The 22,559-nt window shown below is 46.8% G+C and overlaps 1 pseudogene; it reads right to left on the reverse strand.

The window, feature by feature from the left end:
* Window positions 1-10,105: 10,105 nt before the first annotated feature.
* Window positions 10,106-22,248, reverse strand: LOC109028747 (nucleophosmin-like; annotated as a pseudogene).
* Window positions 22,249-22,559: the final 311 nt, after the last annotated feature.

A 22,559-nucleotide genomic window follows, 5' to 3' on the forward strand; every position in this document is an offset into this window, starting at 1 on the left:
GACAGTCAGAGACAGAGATGGGGCCACCAAGTATGGGTTCAAACCATGACAACTTTTTTTCTTTTTCTCGAGACAGAGTCTCACTGTCGCCTAGGCTGGAGTGCAGTGATGCGATCTTCGCTCACTGCAACCTCCACCTCCCAGGTCAAGTGATTCTCCTGCCTCAGCCTCCTGAGTAGCTGGGATTACAGGCACACGCCACCGTGCCTGGCTAATTTTTGTATTTTTAGTAGAGATGGGGTTTCACCATGTTGGCCAGGCTGGTCTTGAACTCCTGACCTCAGGTGATCCACCCACCTTGGCTAGCCATGACAATTTTCAAAGACACAGCAAGGGCAGGCCTATGAGAAATGTTACACAGGATTAATATGATACATATCAGAGTCTAGCTCAGTTCCCCTTCCAGATTTCCAGCTCAGAAATTTATACCCCTGTCTCCCCTTTTCTTGTCAGCCCTGGAAAAAAACAAAAAGAAAACCAAAAACAAAGTAACACAAAAACCCAGAGGGACAAGGAAACAGAGGGAAACCCCAGACTCCCACAGGTAAGCACTGAGGGCAGCTTCCTCCCCAAGCACTTCCTAACCCTTCTGTTCCTAGCCAAGGGGGAACCCAGGTTTCCAGCAGCTCTTCCTGAGTCTGAGCCCCATCCAGCAGGTCAGGGCCTGGGTGGGGGCGGCCAGGGTGCTGTTTCCAGGCACGGGCTGCCTCCCACCCTTCTAAAGTACTGAGACTTGGCACATCTCACCAGGCAGCTGAGCTGAGCACTGGAGTCAGCCAAACACCCTTCTGGGCCCTCGGCTCATCAGGGGCCGCCCTGGGAGACAGCGAGTCCTGTTCTCCATGTACTCTAGCATGAAGGATAGGCCGTGTGACCTCAGCAGGCCCCTTCCCTCCTGGGACCCAGTTTCCTGGTCTGTAAAATGGGAATAAAAACAGTTGCTTTGCTAACCCACAGGATAGTGATGAGCAGGGATGGAAGTGCCAGCTGTGAAGGACGTCTGTGAGCTGTGTGTGCAGCACAGTTCAGGGGATCCCGATGTCCCACCTGCTCTAGGCTGGCTTGTGTTCGTGTCACCCACAGCAGGCTTCCAAGAGGAGCAGGGATAGGAGTTAGCTTTCTTAGGGGTGTGTTTTCTTGAAGGGTGACCCTGAATTGGGGTATCTTCAAGAAGATCTGTTTGGGGGCTGCCTCTCTCCTTCAGAGGTTTGTGTAGAGAGTGTCGGTGGGGTAGAGGTTGGGAGGGGGCCATCGCCGGGAAGAAAGGCTCTTCCAAAAGGCTTCCATCCCCCTGGCCCAAGCAGCACCCCACACCCTCTTCTCCACCCACCAACCCCAAATCTTCAGATTTCTCTGGGCAGCTCCGGCCTCAGTTCCTTGGTCCCTCAGGTCTCCAGGTAAGAAACAGTCTGGGGGGAATGGGGGAAGCAGATCACTCCGGGACTTCCTCCTCCCTCGTCTCCCTTCTCCACCGGTGGGCTCATACCAGCAGGATCAGGGACACAGAGCTGAGGCCAAGGAGCAGAGGGACTCAGCCAACCTGGTTCAGATGCCTACAGGAAACCTGCCCCATAGCCCTGTTTGTGAAGTTGATCTTTCTCTCCCATGGGCTTGGTAAAATCTCTATATTTGAAACTTTAAAAACCAGCATCTGTGTCATAACTATGAGACATTTATCTTTTTTTTTTTTTTTTTTTTTTGAGATGGAGTCTCACTCTGTCACTCAGGCTGGAGTGCAGTGGCGCAATCTCAGCTCACTGCAAGCTCTGCCTCCCGGGTTCATACAGTTCTCCTGCCTCAGCCTCCCGGTAGCTGGGACTACAGGCACCCACCACCGCACCCGGCTAATTTTTTGTATTTTTAGTAGAGACAGGGTTTCACTGTGTTAGCCAGGATGGTCACAATCTCCTGACCTCGTGATCCACCCACCTCGGCCTCCCAAAGTGCTGGGATTCCAGGCAGGAGGCACCGCGCCCGGCCAAGACAATGATTGCCTACCGAGTCCCTCCTCACACTGGGCCAGGCGTTAGACACTTTACACATTTCAAATGTAATCCTCTCCCAGCTCTGTGGCTGAGTGTGCCCCGACTGACACATAAGGAATCTGGGGTTCCATAAGAGCAAGAAACATGCCCAAGTTCACATGCTGTGGCAAGTGGCAGGATCAGCTGTCATCCCAGGTCCCCCAGACTTGGAAACCTGTCACCTGGGAAACCTGTCACTCAGGGAAGGCATGTGGCTGAGGGAAGTGAGATACAATATCTTCAAATCCACTCTAGGAACCAGAGAACATCTCCCTCAAGTTGAGTGCTGTGCACCCTTAAGGTAAGAATGGCACTCAGTTGGCAGGGCATGGAGTTCACGCCTGCAATCTCAGCACTTTGAGAGGCCAAGGTGGGTAGATCACTTGAGCCCAGGAGTTTGAGAAACCAGCCTGGGCAACACAGTGAGACCCCGTCTCTACAAAAAATACAAAAATTAGCCAGGAATGATGGTGTGTGCCTATTGTCCCAGGAGGCAGAGGTTGCAGTGAGTCAAGATCATGCCACTGCACTCCAGCCTGGGCAACAGAGCTAGACTCTGTTTCAAAAAAAAAAAAAAAAGGAAAGAAAAAAGAATGTCACTACATCAAATTGTAGCCCAATGAATTATTTGACACCTGCCTGACTGGAGAGACACTGTGATAAGAGAAGGGCTCGAGGAATAGCAAGGGCTTGTGAGAGGACCCAGGGCTGACCGGGGTGAAGAAGAACAGCTTGCAGACAGTGGACATTGTAAATACGTCTTCTGTAGACAGGGAAGTCACCCAGCTGTCCAGTAATAGCAAGAGCTACTGTTTATGTTGCATCTGCCTGGACCTAGTCATTGCACAGCACATCATCTGTATGCTCCTCCCAGCAACTCTCTGGGTTGTTCTATGATCATCTCCATGTATCAGATGAACAACAGGCCAAGGCTTAAGCAACCTGCCAAGGACATGTTGTTAAGAACTGGTAGAGCTAAGATTACAACCCAGGTCACTCCTGAGCCACACTTTCCCTGACACTTCCCAGCACGTCACACATTTCTGTAGCCCAGTCTGACAGACTGAGAAATCCTTCGAGAAAGGCTGGCTCCATTTGCTCTGGTTCTGCATTTGCCCGGCATCACCAGGAGGGAATGGATGACTTGAGCCAATTCCTGACACCAGCCTTCTAAATGAACTGGCGCTCATTGTAAGCGGTCACAGTGGCATTGTTTATCCATCCACCCACCTCCTGTATGTTTGGTTGGGTGAGCCAGGCCTGTAGATGTTAACCAATTTGGTGTCCTGAAAAATAAAACAAAGACAAGTTCTAGACCTGTCAAAACAAGACGGGCCCTGCCGCTCTAACCAAGGTTCTGCTTCAGGGAGTTGGGGTAGTGGGAGGGGCAGAGGCTACCTAAGGAGCCAGTTCAGGCTAGAGCTTGGGATATACAGGCCCAAGTCCTGGCTCTGTGTCCTGGGACAAGTTACCTAACCTCTCTGAGCTTCATTTTTCTACCAACCTCACAGAATAAAGATTTGTAAAATAACTCAACAAACCGTAAACTGCCTTATGGTCTGCCCAAAGTTATCACAGCTGCTGTGTGTGCCTGCCTAGCCCACTGGCCCCTCCACGGCAGGCATTGCAGTGGGGCCTCACTCCTGTCACCCGATAAGATGATGCCTCTGGCTCCTTAAAACTCAGCGTGCCTTGCCTCCTTCAGGGTCTTGGAAGCTTTTGTTGGCAGCCCTCTACCCCCACCCCACCCCCAGCCACCTACCACCATCAGGAGACTTCCCCAGGGCTCCTGACCCTGTGGTAGTTGCCCAGCACCCTCCCTGCTCTGCCAGCTCCTGTCTGTACCCTCAGCCTGGGAAGGATGATCACATGGTGGCCCTTCCGTAAGTGTCTATGAAAAGGGTGATTCTGGGAAGTGCAGAAGCAAAAAGGGGATGCTGGCGGGGCACATGGGAGGGGCCTCCGCGAGCCCTGTCTGCTTCACAGTTTGAGTTCGCCTTCTCCACCCTGTGTGGCCACAGACTGCCTCCCAGACCAGCCTGACTATCCTGGGGAGTATCGTCCTGCAAACAGTGGTCTCTTGGGGTAAGGATGCATTGCCTCCTCAGGCTGGGAGCCCCAGGCAGAGGCCATGCTAACCCCCTTCCCCTGTGCACGGGCTCCACCTGGCCCGGCAGTTATCAGAGCCCAGGCTGGCTGATTTGACCTGAGCAATCACTTGCATCTGGGTGAGACCGTGATCTCACCAGGCTTTTGGTTTGGTTTGGTTTTGTCTTCTTGTCCAATAACCTAAGGCCTATTTTACAATCCCCTGGCCCCTTTCCTCTGAACAGAGAAGCAAGCAGGGCTTCCTCCGTCCGGGCCTCACACTGACTTGGCGAGCAGGAGCACCGGAGAGACGGCTCTGTTGCAGGGGTCACCGGCCAAGGAGGCGGTCTACCCTGTGGGTCCTCCCCGCTGCAGGGCACACAGAGTGGCTCCCGTGGGGCTGAGCACGAGGCAGTGGCTCCTGACACTCCTACAGCATCAGCACCGCCCCTGCCGGCCGCTGCCGGGAGTCCAGGACCGGGCGGACAGGAGAAGCCCCACCTTTGGCTCAGCACAAAGCCCACAGCACAGCCCCGGTGCACAGACGCGGTCACATGCACGCCCGTCCACACACACCCAGAGTAAGTCAGACGAGTGAGCAATGGTGACTGGCTTTGAATAAACACAATCAGCGATTTCAGACCTCTGGGGACCAGGTTACCTTTTCTGGGCCTTGAGGCTCGAGCACCAAGCGGAGGCCTGGCGCCCTCTGCCGGTGAGCTTGGGCGTGCACACCTGGTCTGTGGTTAATAAGCTGGGGGAGCCGCCTCCTCTGCGCTGCGTCCCGTGGGATGGCAGAAATTCTCCCGCTCCCTCCTTTCCGTCTAGGGGTTAAGAGTGATTTACTTCAAGTCATTCTCCCAAAGGCAGGATCGTCTCCCTGTCATGTGAAAGGAAAGATGAGGCTCAGAGAGTTTAAGCAAATGTCCCAGGATCACACAGCAAGTTGGGGGCAGTCCTGGAATTGGTCTCCTTCACTGGAGAACCGGAACTGACGTCACTGAGCCCACTCAGACCCCCGCAGGAGTCCGCACCTGGGTGTCCCCTTCACCCTGTTCTCCCGGGTCAAAGGCCAACGCTGGACCATTTCTATATCCTGGGCCTGCTCAGGGAGGGCTCTGGGCTAAAGGAATCGCGATGCTGGGCAAATGCTCCCTCAGACACTTAGTGAGGAAGCGTAATTGGGGGACCACTGCAGGAACTGAGGTCCTGAAGGGGCCTGCAACAGCCCTCCCCTCGGGGAGCTCCCACTCCTGGGGGAGACAGGCCAGATGAGACTACCAAGAAGTCACACCCCTGCCTTCCTACAGGGAGCAGTGCTGGATTTAGGTGGAGGTCAAGTGGGCTGAGGGTGAAGATTAGAGGGCTCCTGAAGCCAGGCCAGGCTGGGTTCTCTGGCAGGGAGTGGGCGCCCAAGCCCAGGATCACTGCCTTCTTGGTGGGAGTCTCCTATGCCATCCTTCCCCTGTGCTCAGCCCCTCCAGGATCATAGGGGCCACCAATTTGTCTTGCTAGTAGGGGCCCTCTTTATCCTTGAGAACGTACAGGTTGAGACAGTGTTCGTGTCTTGCTTTTTGGGGCTGGGCCACCTTGGTGCCATTCTTCTGGATGCTCCTGGGATTCAGGAAGTGAGGTCTTTGAAATGAACGTTCAGGCTGCAATTAACCCTAAGGATTTACTGCAGCTTACAAAGAAACTTTTTCTTTTCAGAGCTGTTGGCCAGGGGCCAGGGCTGTCCCCACTCCCATCTGGTCCTGGCGGTCTGCCCTTGAGGCTGGGGCAATATGAGGAGTGTGTAGGCAAGTCCAAGGCTATGACTCCCATCATGTCTCCAGGCTCCAGGTGTCTTCTTAGGTTGCCTGCCTGGTAACAACTGTAGTCAGTGTCTCACACAGGCCCCAAAGATCAGCTAAGTCTCCTCACCTGGGAAAAGGCTTCCTTCATGGGCCCACTCCTCCCTGATTCCCTTGTGTGCCTGAGATCTTTTAACAATAGTTCCCATCACTGGGCAGTGAGTAGATGCCTCATACAGGGAAACCCCTCACTGCTGTACCATGATGATTACAGGACAAGGACTTGGAGCCAGATAGACCGGGATCTGATCCCAGTTCAGCCAATTACTATCTGTCACCTTGGGCAAGCTGCTTAACCTCTCTGAACCTCAGTTTCCAAATCTGTCAGTCAGGATAATAGTTCTTATGGCCTGGGGTTGTGCAGGAATGGAATGGGATAATGCATGGACTCCACGGAGTAAATCGTTTGTGTGATAGTGGCATTATTTCTTCTTTAAATGTCACTGTGACTTACTCTACTACCCTGAGGTCTGGTTCAGAATTTCCGGTAAGAAGTTACAGGGTGATCCTGTGAGTTTGCATAGAGAAAGCACTCAGACACGGGCTGCAGGAACTGTGGCCACATTTGAGAGCACTTGAGCTACTGCCACACACTTCAGAATATCTGGAGGCAGGAACAGAGAAGGGGAGGTTGTGCATAGTATATTCCAGGCTCTGTGCTAGATCCTTTGCATCAGAGACTTCAGTTAATACAAATTGTTTGTGGTAAGATAGCATTATCTCCAAGCCTAGAGAGGCCATGAGACTTGCCCGAGGCCAAAATCTAGTGTGGTAGAAGCTGCTAGTCTCCAATAACTTTCTACTATTTTATCAGGGTAAGAAAAGTTGTAGCAGGAAACATGGCTGCCCAGAATGAAGACTGCATTTCCCAGTCTCCTGTGTGGGTAGGCGTGGTCACATGACTGAGTTCTGGCCAAAGAGAAGTAAGTAGACGCGTTATGCAGCAGTGTCTGGGAACCTTTCTTAAGACACAGGTTGTGCATCTGCTGTCTGCTCCTTCTTCTTTGTCCCTCCCTCTGTTTTGCTACTTGGTAGGCAGGTGCTACCTTGGACCATGAGGGCAAGGGCCACTCAATAACAACACAATAGCTGCTGTTGTGAATTTTCTGTTACTCTCTTTTCTACCTCATCTTAACTGAGATGCCCTGTGATAGAGTGGGGGATTTGAACCTGAGTCAGTGAGCTGTTTCTCAACACAATGCGAGGTTTCTGGGTCCCCTGTGTGCTCCTGCTGTACCTCATCAGCTCTTAGGTGTGAAGCATCCCTTAGAACTCTGATGAGGTGGCGTTGAAGGAGGGGAGCCACTCTAATGCAGCTTTTCGAACTCATCCATTCCAAAGATGGCTCAGGGCCTTTGCTAGATCCAGAGGCAGCTTGAGGGCGAAAGTCCAGGGCCCTGAGAGGGTGGAAGAGGTGACACTTCTAAGATCCAGGAAACCCCAGCCTCTGCCACAAGACTGGCTGCACAGCTACCCCTGTGGCAGGTGAAGGCAGTGCTCAGGTAGTCCTGGGACTCTTTCTAAACTTCTCTGGCCTGGCCCTCAATGTCCTCTAACAGACTCTAGCTTGCTGGGACACCTCTAAGGAAACTGCCAAGGGAACTGCAGAAGCAGGAGCAGGTGAGAAGTGCCCGGGTGTCTTCTTTCCATGGGGGAATTTGGAGAAGCATTCTGAGCCCAGCAAAGTGTCAGGCAGGCAAGGTAAGGCCTCACCTGATAGGAGGTGTATCCTCGTACCTAGTCTCAGCAAGGAAGGTTGCCAGCTTCATGGCTGTTTTGAGTTAAAAGGGCTGTAAGATCCTTGGTAAATGACCAGAGCCTGAATGTCACAGGGAAGAGGTTGGACTGGGACCCAATACAGCTGCCTATGTATCTGGGAAGATGCTATTTATAAACAGAGAAGATATTTATTGGCTGGACAATCCTGAGGAAGTCTCCCACCTCTCACTCTCGTTCATAAAGTGGGGATCATGATCACTACCTCTCAAGGTTACTGTAACATTGAATGAGGTAATGAATATGAAAACACTCAAAATCTATAAAGTATCTACAAACCCGGAAGATTATAATTCTGCATTTGTACAGTAGAAATAACAGTACCATGGTTGCTATTAGTGCCCAGCCAAACCCCCTTTACTGGTCTGGTGCAACCCTCCATCCCTGCCCACCGGCTGCTGTGAGGTTTGGCTGGTAACAGTTCACAGTTATTCCCTCTGCAGAGACTTCCCCGGGAATGGAAGCTGCCTTGCTTGGGGCTTGCAGCCAATGCTTGTCTGACACAGGGGCAGGAAAGGCCAGTCCCCAACCTCAAGACAAGATGAACTCTGGTGTAGCACATGCTTCAGGGCTCCCCGTGAAATCAGGCCGCAGCTCAGCCACAGCTGACACCACAGCCTGGCTCCCTCCTTCCCCACCCCACTCTCCTTCCTTTTCTTTCTTCTGAGGGTTCTTCCCCAACAGAAGAAGATATGCATGAAATCTGTCCCAGGCTCTGCTTTTAAGGAATCTGGTCCACTTGTCTGCCTTACGAAGTTGCTATGAGGGTTAAATAATATAATACAGATGAAGAGATTAGCCCAGTGCCTGGCATATACAGTGCATATCCAATTAATGTTAAAGATTGCCATTATCCATGAGACTGGAGCATCAGGAACATCTTAGTGTAATAGTGAGGTGTGGAAATCTGGTGAGTGAGTCAGCGGATTGAATTTTACATGCTTAGGGACTGGGGTGGGCAGAGAGAAGGGCAGCTGGGTTTCCTTGGGTATCACTGGTTGTCTCAGCTTTGGGTAGTGAGGGTCCTTTACACAGCTAGGGAAAAGTTCCAGTCATTACATACTTCTACCAGCAGAGGACGCCACTTCCATACAAATAAGTGTTTCCTCTGCTATCTGATGCAGTTTTCATCAAAGCCGTCTAGGCTGGCAGGAAAGATCAGGTACATGACAGAGCAGAAAGTGCCTTCAGATTTGCACAGATAATAGGAGAGGGCAGAACAGGAAGAAACAGTGAGTTAAGCTGTTCAGGAAGCTTCGTGGGAGGTGAGGCCTTGAGCAGGGCACTCTAGAACCAGAAGGAGTATTGAGTGAAGATGGCATTCCCAGGGAAGCCACTACCCTAGGCAAGGTGACCAGGGCCTGAGCCAGGGCCATGGCAGGGAGGCAGCCATGAGAAGGTATGAAGGACACCAAACACAGGGACAGGACTGATTTCAGCTGAGAGATCTAGGAGGAGATCATGGGCCCACCAACATGGGGTAGAAGTCAGGAAGGAGCACGTTTTTATAGGACAGACCACACTTCTCCAACTGGTCTGACTGCCCTGTTACAATGTCCTCTGCAAGCCATCATTCTGTAGGATTCCTGTTTTGTGTGGATTCTAGAAACCAGTGAAATATTCAGAGGTGTTAATAGCATCAAGATGTCATTGTTCTTTCCATTCTTTTTATTTTTATTTTTTGAGATGGGGTCTCAGTCCCTGCCCCAGGCTGGAGTGCAGTGGCACCATCACAGCTCACCACAGCCTCAACACCCCAGGGCTCAGGCGATCCTCCTGCCTCAGCCTCCTGAGTAGCTGAGACCATAGGTATGCACCACCATGCCTGGCTAATTTTACATATATACACATATATGTGTGTATATATAATTATATACATATATACACATATATGTGTGTATATATAATTATATACATATATACACATATATGTGTGTATATATAATTATATACACATATATACATATATACACACATATATACATATATACATATGTGTGTGTATGTGTGTGTGTGTATATACATACATATATATATATATTTGAAGAGACAGGGTCTCCTTACGTTGTCCAGACTGATCTTGAACTCCCGGGCTCAAGCGATCCTCCTGTCTCAGTCTCCCAAAGTGCTGGGATTACAGACGTGAGCCACCGCGCCTGGCCAGCTTTTTCCGTTTTGAGTAGAGACGGCAAGAAGCGCCCCACAGCTTGCCCTTGCTTCGGAACTCGGGGTTGTGAATCAGTCAGGACAGAAATTAATGGTGCAGTGGGAATAAAGAGGAATGTTAGATGATCTCGCAGGGGTGGGGGAGAACCCAAAAAGAAAGAACGAACGTGAAGAAGGCTAGCTCTCCAAGACTGGGGTTCAGTCCTTGCTGGAGAAAGTGCGTTGCAGCCCATTGAGGGCAGACGAGTTCTCCGGGTTGTCCCTGGACAGAACCGGGCCACAGTCAGAGAGCGAACATTGTGGGGAAGAGAACGGCAGGCCACGGCTCGGGGGCTGGAAGCCCCCTGCTGGGGTGCCCACAAAATTCCTCCGGAAGTTGCTGTTGGGGGATGCGCTGAACTCCTGGCAAAGCCACCTAGGACTCACGCAGAACTTGCTGGGAAGCTGCCCCCGGGGAAGTGCGCATGCGGGACTTCGCAGGAAACTGGCGGGGTCAAGTCGACTCCACCAGGAATCCACCCAAGACGGTGCGGCTGAACTCGCCACTGGGAAACTAAGTGGGACACCCACAGAACTAGCCGTGAAGATGCCTGCGGAAGTGCCCTGAAACTGAGCTGAGAACCCCGGGGGTTCAGAGTCCCAAAAGCAAGTAGGAAGGAAAGCTTAAAGAAACCGCAAGAGAAGTCTCTTCTTCTCTCTGTCCTCTAGCGCCCTCTACTGACACAGTTTAACACTGTGCCCGCTGGCAAGGGAGAAACGTTTGGAGCCAGAGAGTAATAAATTGGTAACTGGTACAGGATGTTAGCCAACTCCATTGGGGATGGGAGAGCTCTTCTATAAGCCCTTTTTGAAAAATAGTACTTGAGGACATAGTCCTGCCAGCTAAGAAACGAATCAAAATAAATAATTCAACAGAAAAAATGTAAAAGAAAAGGCAAAGAACAATCAAATCAATAAAACTAAAGGAATGAAATAATTATAATTAATATAATATGAAACACTAATCATTATTATTAAAACTAAATATAATAAATATTTCATGATTATAAATTGGGGTTTTTGTATCACAATTTGACAAAAACTGGGAGGTAGCAAAGAAAGAGTATACTATTAATAAAAAGTGAGAGGTGGCAAAATAGTATGCATGTATCTTATTGATCAATATGGCCTTATTCTTGATGTTAAGACATTTAGGCCGGGCACGGTGGCTCACGCCTGTAATCCCAGCATTTTGGGAGGCCGAGGCGGGCAGATGGCCTGAGCTCACCAGTTCGAGACCAGCCTACGCCACACGGTGAAACCCCGTCTCTACTAAAATACAAAAAATTACCTGGGCCAGCCGCCCCTTCTGGGAGGTGGGGGGCGCCCCCGCCCGCAGCCGCCCTGTCTGGGAGGTGGGGGGCGCCTCTGCCTGGCCGCCCCGTCTGGGGGGTGTACCCAACAGCTCATTGAGAACGGGCCATGATGACGATGGCAGTTTTGTCTAATACAAAAGGGGGAAATGTGGGGAAAAGAAAGAGAGATCAGATTGTTACTGTGTCTGTGTAGAAAGAAGTAGACATAGGAGACTCCATTTTGTTCTGTACTAAGAAAAATTCTTCTGCCTTGGGATGCTGTTAATCTATAACCTTACCCCCAACCCTGTGCTCTCTGAAACATGTGCTGTGTCAACTCAGGGTTAAATGGATTAAGGGCGGTGCAAGATGTGCTTTGTTAAACAGATGCTTGAAGGCAGCATGCTCGTTAAGAGTCATCACCACTCCCTAATCTCAAGCACCCAGGGACACAAACACTGCGGAAGGCCGCAGGGTCCTCTGCCTAGGAAAACCAGAGACCTTTGTTCACATGTTTATCTGCTGACCTTCTCTCCACTATTGTCCTATGTACCTGCCAAATCCCCCTCTCCGAGAAACACCCAAGAATGATCAATAAATACTAAAAAATTTTTAAAAAATTAGCCAGGCGTGGCAGCGTACGCCTGTGATCCCAGCTACTTGGAAGGCTGAGACAGGAGAATCACTTGAACCTGGGAGGCGGAGGTTGCAGTGAGCCGAAAGTGTGCCACTGCACTCCAGCCTGGGCGACAGAGCGAGACTCCATCTAAAAAAAAAAAAAAAGGAAGTTAAGAGATTTTAAAAATAAAAGGTATCAGCCAGGTGCAGTAGCTCACCCCTATAATCCCAGCATTTTGGAAGGCCAAGGTGGGAGGATTGCTTGAGCCCAGGAGTTTGAGACCAGCCTGGGCAACATATTGAGAACCACCCCCCACCCCCATCATCTCTACAAAAAAGATAAGTTGCCGGGCAAGATGGTGCGTGCCAAGCTGGTAGTCCCAGTTCCTCGGAGGTTTGAGCCCAGGAAGCCAAGCCTGCAGTGAGCCAAAATTGAGTCACTGCACTCCAGCCTGGGCAACAGGGAAAGAACCTGTCTCAAAAATAAAAAGATAAAAAATAAATAAAAGGTATCCATCCACTAATAGAATAAAAGCTGAATGGAAAATTCCCAAGAACCTAGAGAGAAAGAGTAAGAAAAAAATGGATTAATATAGCAAAAGACAAGAAAATAATAAAGAGGAACAAAAGATATATAATGTGTAACATAAAATTACAGTAGGTAAATCATGCTAGTAATGATAAGCAATGTGAATGTTTTTGTAACACAGGTTTAAAGCAAAATATTTTTGAATGGTTACAAAATAATAATATAGGCAAAGATATACAAAGTAAATGAAATTTACACAAAAAACAGAACATAAAATTTAAGGCAAAAAAGCAATGGCTGGGAAATAGAAGGCATAAAATATTCACCATGTGTTTATAACCATTATAAACCTTAAGACATTAAATAATGCTATCTCAAAAGATAAAATGTGAAATATATCAAAAATTCAGGAGTTGCCTAAACCACAAATCATATAGGAGAAGAGAAATTTTTAAATACTGCTCTCAGCTGTCAAAGATTGAGTTTTTGAAAGAATAAACTAAGATACAGAAATGGCAGCTTCTGGCAATAGCAAATTAGCTAATTTGGACCAACCCTCCTGCTAACGACAGCGAGGTGAGCTGAATGCTTGCTTGAAAGCATAGGAGCCCTGACAAAATAGTACAGAATCCTGGGCTAAGATCTGGAAGAAAGGAGATATCCTGACAGGTGAGCTGCATTTGGGCCACTTTTGCCCTAACAATATTTGCCAATCAAGAAAAGACAGCTGAGAGGTTGAACATTATTCATGAGAGCCACATGGGGTTAGGGGATAAAAGTTGGAGTCTCCGGGTGCGGTGGCTCATGCCTGTAATCCCAGCACTTTGGGAGGCTGAGGCGGGTGGATCACAAGGTCAGGAGTTCGAGACCAGCCTGACCATCATGGTGAAACCCCATCTCTACTAAAAATACAAAAATTATCCGCATATGGTGGCGCATGCCTGTAATCCCAGCTACTCATGAAGCTGAGGCAGGAGAATAGCTTGAACCTGGGAGGCGGAGATTGCAGTGAGCCAAGATCACACCACTGCATTCCAGCCTGGGTGACAGAGCGAGACTCCGTCAAAAAAAAAAAAAAAAATTGGAGTCTAGAACCCAACAAGGTGGGGGCCCTGATAACACCCCACACCCCGCCCTGACACATACTGTGGGTTGGAATCCAAAACAGCTGCATCCCAAGAGCAGGTCATCTATTCCCTGCATGCTGCAGCCCAGCTTCCAGTCATCTGGGCGGCCCAGAAAAACCTCAATTTTTAAAGCTGGATTAAACTTACTCCAGACTGCCAACTGCCAGGACTCCTAGGCTTGTTAGGCTTGGAAGAAGCAAATAAAAATCATCTCTGGAAGAAAATGACATCATCCCAGGCCTCAATTATTCCTACAGTTTTGCAAGCACAATGTCCCGAACATAATAAAAAAACAACTGGGGGCGTTCTGCTCCCACTTAAAAAATCCTGCGAGAACAATGGCTCTCATTATAACATCACGTGACAGCTGGAACACCTACAGCAGCATAGTTTTTAAAAGCCATCAGAGAGCAGAAGTGAGGCTGCAAACAGAACAAAGCAAAACAAAAAAAAGTTAATTAAAATTCCAGAAAGTAATAAGTAATTCAAAGTAATAAGTCACTTATTACTTTTACAGCCACTTATTACAGCCACTTTCAGAGGAGGGAAAGGAGGCCACCCTTGATCAGGGCAAAAAGAAACCAGTGTGGGCTAGCATACTGGGCCAGGGTCCCAACAAGCCCCAGCCGTGAAGAGAGTCTGCACCTGCTCACCAAGCCGCACACAGACCTTCCCAGGGTGTGAAGGTTGAGGGCAGAGAATCGAGAGACTCTCTCCTCAGGCGGACACACACAGGGCCTGCTGAGGACAGGGTCGTTAACTGAGAGAAACCCTCTGAGAAACTGGGCCCTCTCGGAGGCTGCCTGAGATGGTACAGGACGGGAGGGCTGAGAAAGACCTTCCTGAGGAAAGACACGCAGAGTCTGCTCAAGCTGGGAACAGGAAAGGAGAACTGAGAAAGCCGCTCACAGACACTCTGGTCTTTCAGTGAATATACTGACTTGGCGCTTCACCGCTAGGGACAGGAATCAGGGTGGAGAGAGATCTCCCAAAGCACAGAAGGCCAGGGGTTGGATTACAGAGCAAAAAAATCTTCCCAAAGATCCAAAAGCTAGCAGCCAGTCTTTAGAGTCAGGTGGCATATGCCCACAGTTCAAAAAGCTGGCAGCTGGACTGTACAGCATAAAGAAATTTCTGAGGCCAGGCACGGTGGCTCGCGCCTGTAATCCCAGCACTTTGGGAGGCCAAGTCTGGTGGATCACGAGGTCAGGAGTTTGAGACCAGCCTGGCCAACACAGTGAAACCCCGTCTCTACTAAAAATACAAAAATCAGCCAGGTGTGGTGGCATGCATCTGTAGTCCCAGCTACTTGGGAGGCTGAGGCAGGAGAATCGTTTGAACTCAGGAGGCAGAGGTTGCGGTAAGCCCAAGTCACGCCACTGCACTGCAGCCTGGGTGACAGAGCGAGACTGCATCTCAAAAAAAAAAAAAAAAAAAAAATTTTAGATGTGTGAAGAATTTTCCACAGACTAGCCTCTGATGCCATATGTTTCAAACCTTGTCACTCCTCAATGATTTTAGGTCTAATGTTTAAGTCTTTAATCCATCTTGAATTAATTTTGTATAAGGTGTAAGGAAGGGATCCAGTTTCAGCTTTCTACATATGGCTAGCCAGTTTTCCCAGCACCATTTATTAAATAGGGAATCCTTTCCCCATTTCTTGTTTTTGTCAGGTTTGTCAAAGATCAGATGGTTGTATATGTGTTATTTCTGAGGCCTCTGTTCTGTTCCATTGGTCTATCTCTCTGTTTTGGTACCAGTACCATGCTGTTTTGGTTACTGTAGCCTTGTAGTATAGTTCAAAGTCAGGTAGCATGATGCCTCCAGCTTTGTTCTTTTGGCTTAGGATTGTCTTGGCAATGCAGGCTCTTTTTTGGTTCCATATGAACTTTAAAGTAGTTTTTTCCAATTCTGTGAAGAAAATCATTGGTAGCTTGATGGGGATGTCATTGAATCTATAAATTACCTTGGGCAGTATGGCCATTTTCACTATATTGATTCTTCCTATCCATGAGCATGGAATGTTCCTCAATTTGTTTGTGTCCTCTTTTATTTCGTTGAGCAGTGGTTTGTGGTTCTCCTTGAAGAGGTCCTTCACATCCCTTGTAAGTTGGATTCCCAGGTATTTTATTCTCTTTGTAGCGATTGTGAATGGGAGTTCACTCATGATTTGCCTCTCTGTCTGCTGTTGGTGTATAGGAATGCTTGTAATTTTTGCACATTGATTTTGTATCCTGAGATTTTGCTGAAGTTGCTTATCAGCTTAAGGAGATTTTGGGCTGAGACAATGGAGTTTTCTAAATACACAATCATGTCATCTGCAAACAGGGACAACTTGACTTCTTCTTTTCCTAACTGAATATCCTTTATTTCTTTCTCTTGCCTGATTGCCCTGGGCCAGAACTTCCAACACTACGTTGAATAGGAGTGGTGAGAGAGGGCATCCTTGTCTTGTGCCACTGTTCAAAGGGAATGCTTCCAGTTTTTGCCTGCCCAGTGTGATATTGGCTGTGGGTTTGTCATAAATAGCTCTTATTATTTTGAGAAACGTTCCATCAATACCTAGTTTATTGAGAGTTTTTAGCATGAAGGGCTGTTGAATTTTGTCAAAGGCCTTTTCTGCATCTATTGAGATAATCATGTGGTTTTTGTCCTTGGTTCTGTTTATGTGATGGATTATGTTTATTGATTTGCGTATGTTGAACCAGCCTTGCATCCTAGGGATGAAGCTGACTTGATCGTGATGGAAAAGCTTTTTGATGGGCTGCTGGATTCGGTTTGCCAGTATTTTATTGAGGATTTTTGCACCAATGTTAATCAGGGATATTTGTCTAAAATTCTCTTTTTTTGTTGTGTCTCTGCCAGGCTTTGGTATCAGGATGATGCTGGCCTCATAAAATGAGTTAGGGAGGATTCCCTCTTTTTCTATTGATTGGAATAGTTTCAGAAGGAATGATACCAGCTCCTCTTTGTACCTCTGGTAGAATTTGGCTGTGAGTCCATCTGGTCCTGGCCTTTTTTTGGTTGGTAGGCTACTAATTATTGCCTCAATTTCAGAGCCTCTTATTGGTCTATTCAAAGATTCAACTTCTTCCTGGTTTAGTCTTGGGAGGGTGTATGTGTCCAGGAATTTATCCATTTCTTCTAGATTTTCTAGTTTATTTGCATAGGGGTGTTTATAATATTCTCTGATGGTAGTTTGTATTTCTGTGGGACCAGTGGTGATATCCCCTTTATCATTTTTTATTGTATCTATTTGATTCTTCTCTCTTTTCTTCTTTATTAGTCTTGCTAACAGTCTATCAATTTTGTTTATCTTTTCAAAAAACAAGTTCCTGGATTCATTGATTTTTTTGAAGGGTTTTTTGTGTCTCTATCTCCTTCAGTTCTGCTCTGATCTTAGTTATTTCTTGCCTTCTGCTAGCTTTCGAATTTGTTTGCTCTTGTTTCTCCAGTTCTTTTAATTGTGATGTTAGGGTGTCAATTTTAGATCTTTCCTGCTTTCTCTTGTGGGCATTTAGTGCTATAAATTTCCCTCTACACACTGCTTTAAATGTGTCCCAGAGATTCTGGTACGTTGTGTCTTTGTTCTCATTGGTTTCAAAGAACATCTTTATTTCTGCCTTCATTTCGTTATTTACCCAGTAGTCATTCAGGGGCAGGTTGTTCATTTTCCATGAAGTTGTGCAGTTTTGAGTGAGTTTCTTAATCGTGAGTTCTAATTTGATTGCACTGTGGTCTGAGAGACAGTTTGTTGTGATTTCTGTTCTTTTACATTTGCTGAGGAGTGCTTTAATTCCAACTATGTGGTCAATTTTGGAAAAAGTGCAATGTGGTGCTTAGAAGAATGTATATTCTGTTGATTTGGGGTGGAGAATTCTGTAGATGTCTATTAGGTCTGCTTGGTGCAGAGCTGAATTCAAGTCCTGGATATCCTTGTTAACCTTCTGTCTCGTTGATCTGCCTAATATTGACAGTGGGGTGTTAAAGTCTCCCATTATTATTGTGTGGGAGTCTAAGCCTCTTTGTAGGTCTCTAAGGACTTGCTTTATGCATCTGGGTGCTCCTGAATTGGGTGCATATATATTTAGAATAGTTAGTTCTTCTTTTTGAATTGATCCCTTTACCATTATGTAATGGCCTTCTTTGTCTCTTTTGATCTTTGTTGGTTTAAAGTCTGTTTTATCAGAGACTAGGATTGTAACCCCTGCTTTTTTTTTTTCTTTCCATTTGCTTGGTAGATCTTCCTCTATCCCTTTATTTTGAGCCTATGTGTGTCTCTGCTCATGAGATGGGTCTCCTGAATACAGCACACTGACTATCCAATTTGCCAGTCTGTGTCTTTTAATTGGGGCATTTAGCCCATTTACATTTAAGGTTAATATTGTTATGTGTGAATTTGTTCCCACCATTATGATGTTAGCTGGTTATTTTGCCCGTTAGTTGATGCAGTTTCTTGCTAGCATCAATGGTCTTTACAATTTGGCATGTTTTTGCAGTGGCTGGTACCGGTTGTTCCTTTCTATGTTTAGTGCTTCCTTTGGGAGCTTTTATAAGGCAGGCCTGGTGGTGACAAAATCTCTCAGCATTTGCTTGTCTGTAAAGGATTTTATTTCTCCTTCACTTATGAAGCTTAGTGTGGCTGGATATGAAACTGTGGGTTGAAAATTATTTTCTTTAAGAATGTTGAATATTGGCCCCCACTCTCTTCTGGCTTGTAGAGTTTCTGTCAAGAGATTCGCTGTTAGTCTGATGGGCTTCACTTTGTGGGTAACCCAACCTTTCTCTCTGGCTGCCCTTAACACTTTTTCCTTTATTTCAACCTTGGTGAATCTGACAATTATGTGTCTTGGGGTTGCTCTTCTCGAGCAGTATCTTTGTAATGTTCTGTGTATTTCCTGAATTTGAATGTTGGCCTGCCTTGCTAGGTTGGGGAAGTTCTCCTAGATAATACCCTGAAGAGTGTTTTCCAACTTGGTTCCATTTTCCCCATCACTTTCAGGTACACCAATCAAACGTAGATTTGGTCTTTTCACATAGTCCCATATTTCTTGGAGGCTTTGTTCATTTCTTTTTACTCTTTTTTCTCTAAATTTCTCCTCTCACTTTATTTCATTAATTCATTGCCAAGTCAATCCTAAGCCAAAAGAACAAAGCTGGAGGCATCACGCTACCTGACTTCAAACTATACCACAAGGCTACAGTAACCAAAACAACATGGTACTGGTACCAAAACAGAGATATAGATCAATGGAACAGAACAGAGTCCTCAGAAATAACACTGCATATCTACAACTATCTGATCTTTGACAAACCTGAAAAAAACAAGCAATGGGGAAAGGATTCCCTATTTAATAAATGGTGCTGGGAAAGCTGGCTAGCCATATGTAGAAAGCTGAAACTGGATCCCTTCCTTACACCTTATACAAAAATTAATTCAAGATGGATTAAAGACTTAAACGTTAGACCTAAAACCATAAAAACCCTAGAAGAAAACCTAGGCATTACCATTCAGGACATAGGCATGGGCAAGGACTTCATGTCTAAAACACCAAAAGCAATGGCAACAAAAGACAAAATTGACAAATGGGGTCTAATTAAACTAAAGAGCTTCTACACAGCAAAAGAAACTACCATCAGAGTGAACAGGCAACCTAAAAAATGGGAGAAAATTTTCGCAACCTACTCATCTGACAAAGGGCTAATATCCAGAATCTACAATGAACTCAAACAAATTTACAAGAAGAAAACAAACAACCCCATCAAAAAGTGGGTGAAGGACATGAACAGACACTTCTCAAAAGAAGACATTTATGCAGCCAAAAAACATGAAAAAATGCTCACCATCACTGGCCATCAGAGAAATGCAAATCAAAACCACAATGAGATACCATCTCACACCAGTTAGAATGGCAATCATTAAAAAGTCAGGAAACAACAGGTGTTGGAGAGGATGTGGAGAAGTAGGAACACTTTTACACTGTTGGTGGGACTGTAAATTAGTTCAACCCTTGTGGAAGTCAGTGTGGCGATTCCTCAGGGATCTAGAACTAGAAATACCATTTGACCCAGCCATCCCATTACTTGGTATATACCCAAAGGACTATAAATCATGCTGCTATGAAGACACATGCACACATATGTTTATTGCGGCACTATTCACAATAGCAAAGACTTGGAACCAACCCAAATGTCCAACAATGATAGACTGGATTAAGAAAATGTGGCACATATCCACCATGGAATACTATGCAGCCATAAAAAATGATGAGTTCATGTCCTTTGTAGGGACATGGATGAAATTGGAAATCATCATTCTCAGTAAACTATCGCAAGAACAAAAAATCAAACACCACATATTCTCACTCATAGGTGGGAATTGAACAATGAGAACACATGGACACAGGAAGGGGAACATCACACTCTGGGGACTGTTGTGGGGTGGGGGGAGGGGTGAGGCATAGCTTTAGGAGATATACCTAATGCTAAATGACGAGTTAATGGGTGCAGCACACCAGCATGGCACATGTATACAAATGTAACTAACCTGCACATTGTGCACATGTACCCTAAAACTTAAAGTATAATAATAATAATAAAAAAATTCGATCTTCCATCACTGATACCCTTTCTTGCAGTTGATCAAATCGGCTATTGAAGCTTTTGCATGCGTCATGTAGTTCTCGTGCCATGGTTTTCAGCTCCATCAGGTCATTTAAGGGCTTCTCTACACTGTTTATTCTAGTTAGCCATTCGTCTAATATTTTTTCAAGGTTTTTAGCTTCCTTGCAATGGGTTCGAACATCCTCCTTTAGCTCAGAGAAGTTTGTTATTACCGACCTTCTGAAGCCTACTTCTGTCAGCTCATCAAAGTCATTCTCCATCTAGCTTTGTTCCATTGCTGGTGACAAGCTGTGATCCTTCGGAGGAGAAGAGGTGCTCTGGTTTTTAGAATTTTCAGCTTTTCTGCTCTGGTTTCTCCTCATCTTTGTGGTTTTATCTACCTTTGGTCTTTGATGCTGGTGACCTACAGATGGGGTTTTGGTGTGGATGTCTTTTTTGTTCATGTTGCTATCCCTTTCTGTTTGTTAGTTTTGCTTCTAACAGTCAGGTCCCTCAGCTGCAGGTCTGTTGGAGTTTGCTAGAGTTCCACTCCATACCCTGTTTGCCTGGGTATCACCAGTAGAGGCTGTAGAACAGCAAATATTGCTGCCTGATCCTTCCTCTATGACACCTCCTGTATGAGGTGTCGGTCAGCCCCTACTGAGAGGTATCTCCCAGTTAGGCTACATGGGGGTCAGGGACCCACTTGAGGAGGCAGTCTGTCCATTCTCAGAGCTCAGAGCTCAGAGCTCAGAGCTCAAACACCATGCTGAAAGAACCACTGCTCTCTTCAGAGCTGTCAGACAGGGACGTTTAAGTCTGCAGAGGTTTCTGCTGCCTTTTGTTCAGCTATGCCCTGCCCCCAGGGGTGGGCTCTATAGAGGCAGCAGGCCTTGCAGAGCTGCGGTGGGCTCTGCCCAGTTCGAGCTTCCCTGGCCACTTTGTTTACCTACTCAAGCCTCAGCAATGGTGGATGCCCCTCCCCCTGCTAGGCTGCTGACTCACAGGTCAATCTCAGACTGCTGCTCTAGCAGTGAGCAAGTCTCCGTGGGCGTGGGACCCACTGAGCCAGGCACGGGATATAATCTCCTGGTATGCCATTTGCTAAGACCATTTGAAATGTGCAGTATTTGGGTGGGAGTGTCCTGATTTTCCAGGTACAGTCTGTCATGGCTTCCCTCGGCTAGGTAAGGGAAATCCCCTGACCCCTTGCACTTCCCGGGTGAGGTGATGCCCTGCCCTGCTTTGGCTCACCCTCCATGGGCTGCACCCACTGTCTAACCTGTCCCAATTAGATGAACCAGGTACTTCAGTTGGAAATGCAGAAATCACCCTCTTTTGCACCAATCACACTGGGAGCTGCAGACCGGAGCTGTTCCTATTTGGCCATCTTGGAATGGGGACCCACATTTTTGCTTCAATGTCTTCTACAGAACTAGGTCCTTTTGGTGTTTTAGGAGTTTTTTTCTTTTTTTTTTTTTGAAGGATTCTTGTCCTTTTGATCTTGGTGTTGATGATGGTTTTGAGTCCTTTCCATTCTGATTTGACTTCTGTGCATTTTTGGCTGGAGTATCTCATATATATTTCTTCACTGGCACTTTTTCTTCAGTTTCCTTATCGTCAAAATCATCATCATCTTCTTCTTCATCGTCATCTTCATCATCATTTGCATCAGCAGCAAGTTTTACTTTTTTCTCTGGAAACTTGCTACCACCTCCAGGGGCAGACCGCTTTCCAGATATACTTAAGAGTTTCACATCCTCCTCCTCTTCATCTTCTGGCTCTGCATCTTCCTCCTAAGTGCTGTCCGCTAATATGCACTGGCCCTGAACCACACTTCAGCCGTAAGACCACTGGTGGTGTGATTTCAAAGCCCCCAGAGGAAACCATTGGCTGTATAGACATTTTCAAAGTTGACAGTGTCACTTTAACAGGAATGCCTTCATAATTCATTGCCTCTGCTTCAACAATGTGCAATTCATCCTTTGTAGCAGCCCCTAAACTGGCCGTTATTAAAGATAACTGGTGCTCATTTTCATCATTATCCACCTTAAAGTGATAATCTTTGTCGACCTTTAGTTCACAACCAAAAAGATAGCTCTGGGGCCTCAGGGGGCTCATGTCCACATTCAAGTTTTAAAATGAGTTTACAGCAGTTCGGTTAGATCTTCAGGATCCACTTCTAATTCTGGTTATCTTGCTATTTCCATGTATGAAGTCACTTCCTCCAATGAAGTGTTAAGCCCCTCACAGTCATTCATGAAGTTGAAAACAACTTTTTCTAAACTCTTGTTAATGTTGATATTCTAACCTCTCATGAATCACAAATGTTCTTAATGGCATCCAGAATGGTGAATCCTTTCCAGAAGATTTACATTTACTTTGCCCAGATCCATCAGAAGAATCACTATCTATGGCAGCTATAGCCTAACAAAATGTAT

This window comes from Gorilla gorilla, chromosome 1 (assembly GCF_029281585.2).
Source record: "Gorilla gorilla gorilla isolate KB3781 chromosome 1, NHGRI_mGorGor1-v2.1_pri, whole genome shotgun sequence".
Taxonomy (NCBI): Eukaryota; Metazoa; Chordata; class Mammalia; order Primates; family Hominidae; genus Gorilla; species Gorilla gorilla.